A 5,000-nucleotide genomic window follows, 5' to 3' on the forward strand; every position below is an offset into this window, starting at 1 on the left:
CCGTCTTTGGTAACACATAAGAATCGGCTTTTTGTTAAGAAAAGATTTACAACCCCCTACTGTTCAACAACCTTATCGTGTTGGCAGCGACACTCTCGTCTTGGTTTATTGCTAGGTAATTTACGATGAAAATATCGCCGTCGTTTTGTAAGCAAAACGCACTCGATCAGTATTGCCGTCGGTATTACAATAATATAACGATATTTCCGTCGCCAATGTCGTTAACATTACAGTGGAGAAAGATTATTCTCCCCAGAAGTTTATGACGAAGTATTACTTTCTTCTCAAAGTATCAACAGTTTTCTAAAAAAAAATCTTGTAAAATAGGGATGTATCGTATACAGCGACACATTAAACATTAGACAATAGTAAAAAAGGGCTTCAAGGGTTTACCAAACTCAGACAACGACATTGCGGTTTGTAAACATTGCAGGCTGAGGGTCAAACATCGGCCGCCATGGGAACAAAGCGGGCAATAGATATTTGTCATTATTTTCACATTTATGAGCCTAAAAGTGCCAGGAGGGCAACGCACAGTAAATAATTTATCTGTGTTATCTATCTATTCATTATTATTTTATCTAATCTTATTTAACTTTATTTTGCAGGTTTTTTTTCTAGTATATAGGAGCATCTCGCCAAGCGCGATAGACGACTTGACTGTGTTGTCGACATTTATCTTCTAATATCCTTAAAATAATAAATTCCTGTATAATTGGTATCGACAGCTGCACTTGATTCTATACTTATCTTTGTGTTGTAGTTCTTTTCAAATCAGATAACTATTTAGAGATTTGATATTTACATGTGTTTGACATTGTTATATATATATATATATATATATATATATATATATATATATATATATATATATATTATATATATATATATCATATATATACCAACCTTGGTGGCCTTATATATCTTGTTCCTTTGTATTTTCCTTGATCATATTGAAATATATTATACTGGCTGTGTTTACAAGTTTGATCTGTTTTCACAAGTCGTGACCCGTTCTTAGTAGTATAGAAATAAGATTTGTCTCCAGTCATTTATTTACCTTTACTATGCGATATAAGATTCACTTTGCCTTTGTTTTGTATCATTGTTTTATTATGTTGTTCATGCAGTATTACTAACTACATTAATAATCTTTTGCGTTCACAGTGTGACTTTGAAATATTCTTAATCCTTTTCATAAAACTACAATATTTCAATTCCTCGTTTTTTTGGTACGTTATCATAATAACAATTGAAGGATGAAAATCCAAAGAAAGATCTTTATTGATACATGTATTTGATTTTTGGCCCAACATCATACAAAAATATAAACTAATACATTTTGAAAAGACTGTTATATGATTTGGCACAATTCTTTAACTTTGATCAAAACAGAGGGAATAATTTACTTCTTTATGAAGTTATATCTAGATTACAATGTATTGCAAGAGCAATTCAATAGGGCAAGTAAATTTTCGTTCAGTAGTAAGATCAAATACAGAAAAACTATATAAGATAAAAAATAAACAAGCAAAAATACAGGTAAGTGAATATAGAATATAGATATCTTCTAGACAGTGCAGCATAAATGCTCAGCTGGATCTTAATATTCGAATTGAATCACATTCCATCATCCCTTCAAGAACTTCTTCCTATTCACTGACTACGCAGTTGTCAAAACTGCATCTACCTACTTCCTTTGTTGTTCTTTATCTCAAAATTTGTCTTAACCGAAGGGTTTTCCTGAAACAGGCGTGAGTATGATATAATATGAAAATAATTCAAAGAAGAGTGGGGGTGATGTGGAAGAATATAGTCACCCTTTTTATTCCGTTTTCTTTGTTTTACTAAGACGTGTTGAAGTCCATCCGTTGCCTGAGGGGTAAATGCCTTCCTTGCGGGTCACCTGTGTAGGTGCGCTGCCAAGTGCACTTCTTATTTTAAATATTCACACCTCTAGTTGAGCAACATCAGTCTTTATCTTATCATCATCAGTCTTTATAGAATATATATTCTATTATCCATGCGTGTATATAGATATTCTTAACTTTAAATCTTGGCTTTAAATAATGTCACAGAAATAGCCTAACCAACAACATCCACAGTCTGGAGTGTAGGTGAAGGAAACTCAGTTCTGTTCTTCCTCTCTTGCAAGGGGTTTGTTGTGGTGGTGTCTTACTATAAACAGGTGAATATCGCGTGGTTTTGTGATGCTGTGGTGATTCAAAGTGAAGTGTGTGATAACCAGAGACAATATAGAATAAGAAAAAATGTATTTTGGTGTGGGAGTACAAAGATATGAAGCCATCGAGAAGGCCATCTTAGTCCTTGTGTGATCTGTCAACTTTCTACCTCTCATTCCCTCGCCTGGGTTGATCTTATGACGGAAATGTTGTGTTCTACGCGTTTAGCAATGGCGGAAGGAGAAAATACGAAAGGATAATTTGGAGAAGGGTAAAGAGAAAGTCGACCAATTCACAAGAAGCCCTTGACGAGGGAGGGGCTCGACGAAGGAGGCGGCGGTGAAGGGGAAGTAGAGAAGGAGAAGTGACGACCAGGTAGAACCGTTACTCGAGAAGGTATTTGATCCATTGCCCTAAACGCGACGAAATCCTTCCAGTGGTAGAAAGAAGTGTATGTGTGCTTGTGTGTGTGTATGTGTGTGTAAGGAGCTCCCCTCAACCGAATAAAGTCGCCTGTGTTTCCTCCCTGCCCCCCCCAAAGAAAAATTCAACAAAAAACGGCCGCTGCAGCCACTGGGTTCAGGTGATCATTTACCCTTTAATGGTTGAGAGAGACGGTATATTACTTAATAAAATCACCTGACGGCTGCCAGGCTAAACAGCAATAACCCGCCTACTATGGAGGTTTAGCACGCGCGCACACACACACACACACACACACACACACACACACACACACACACACACACACACACACACACACGAGAGCAACACGTAATCCAAGACCATGCTGAATCACACACACACTCACAAACACAGCGTGTAAGCTCCTGGAGTAGCCTAGATTCCCTGGAAAATCACATATCCCAAGCTGTAACCATACAAGCTGGAACGAGGTATGATAATCGGAAAACAAGAGACAGGACCCCATGAGGGTAGTTCCCTTCCTGTGCAATACAATTGGTCAAATACATACATACATGCACACACACACACACACACACACACACACACACACACACACACACACACACACACACACACACACACACACACACACACACACACACACACACACACACACACACACACACACACACACACACACACACACACACACACACACACACACACACATGCCCACACACATACACACCAACCCTGGAACAAAGAAGAGAAAGAGGAGATCTATTGGCCATTTACAGAATCGTAAAAAGCATGTAAGTCCTTGACAGAGAAGATTTATTAAAGTGGGACAAAAGAAAAACAAGAGGACATAAAAAGAAACTCAAATAGAATAGTTATAAAAGAGATCTGAAAAAATGTTTCCCACACTGAGTGGTGGATGTCTGGAACATTTGGACGGAACAACAGTATGTGCAAAAAACATGCAAGAAATTAAGAAAAACTAGATGTTGAAAGATACAAAGACGGCTCATTACGAACATAGCTCCCTTTCCGTAAAATACAACTAGGTAAATACAACTAGGTAAGTAGGTAAATACACATCACAAGACTGAAAAAACTAATATTTTACCTGTTCATAAAGAAGGATGTAGAACTTCACCAATGAACGACAGACCAGTATTACTGACCAGTATGATAGCTAATTTATGTGAGACAATTGTAAATAGTAGATTGGTTAATTATCTTGAAAAAAATGGCGGATATTCAATTCAGTTTTAGAGAAAGAAGATCATGTGCACTACATCTATTATGCTTCTATCCAAGAATTGTTGACGTGCAGCAAAATATTTGAATGGGCTGTATATACTTAGATCTGAAGAAAACGTTTGATAAGATACCCCAATAGACTTTTGTGGAAATTGGAAAATATTGGAAGCCTTCAAGGTAAGCTTCTCGAATGTATAATATATTTCCTGAAAGACCGGTCCATGAGATCAATAGTAACAAATGAGGTGTCAGGACAGAAAACAGTGGCCAGTGATTTCTCACAATTTTCGGTCCTAACACCTGTAAAATTCTTTATATATCTAAATAACATAATGAAAAGTTTTACAAATTATTCTAACAAGTTTGTAGATAATGCCAAGACCACGAAAAAAATAAACGAAAGACAGTACCTGGCACCTGTAATACTCCTGATATATGTAAATGAAATGACATAATGAAAAATGTAACAAATTATTCTAACATGTTTGTAGATGCTGCCGAAGCCACCAAAAGAATAAACATAACTAAAAGACAGCAAATTTTACACGATTTTTTTGACAATATATATATCTATATGTATATGTGTATATATATATATATATATATATATATATATATATATATATATATGCATGAAGTCAATCTTGGAAAATTAGTATTACTGTTAGAGGTGTACAAATTATTGGAAAATGAGTATAACCTCAAAATGATAATCAATTAATCAATCAATGGGAAAAGAATAATTTACAAATAAATCAGTAAAATGTGGAAAGGACAGTTACAAATAAATGGTCATCAGACAAATGCATCAGCAAAATTGTGGGTGAAACATGCATACTATCAACAATCATAAAAATATATTTTCATAAAATGAACGAGGAAATGATGAAATAATAGAATATTTTATCCGACCTAAATTAGAATCCGCAACGATGATGTCGTCTCCACATAAGGTAAAGTGTACAAACAAGATTAAGAGAATACAAAGGGCAGCGACCAAATCTCGCAGATAAAACGATTGAAAAAAGACTAAACGAATTAAATTTGCCATCGTTGGAAAAAATAAAAGAGAAAGATAATTCTATAGATGTCTTCAGGACATTAAATGGAAGATATAAAACGAAAAGAGACCTCATAGTCGTA

The 5,000-nt window shown here is 35.5% G+C and overlaps 1 protein-coding gene across 1 annotated transcript in view; it reads left to right on the forward strand.

Annotated features, from left to right (window-relative positions):
* Nucleotides 1–2,119: 2,119 nt before the first annotated feature.
* Nucleotides 2,120–5,000, forward strand: part of LOC143034370 (cadherin-87A-like) — a 66,131-nt gene continuing 63,250 nt past the window's right edge. Inside the window, exon 1 of the mRNA XM_076200325.1 lies at nucleotides 2,120–2,188. The gene's annotated coding sequence lies outside the window, so the exon portion shown is untranslated. The remainder of the gene's footprint in view (nucleotides 2,189–5,000) is intronic.

This window comes from Oratosquilla oratoria, chromosome 17, assembly GCF_046742065.1.
Source record: "Oratosquilla oratoria isolate Oo_2021 chromosome 17, ASM4674206v1, whole genome shotgun sequence".
Classification (NCBI taxonomy): domain Eukaryota; kingdom Metazoa; phylum Arthropoda; class Malacostraca; order Stomatopoda; family Squillidae; genus Oratosquilla; species Oratosquilla oratoria.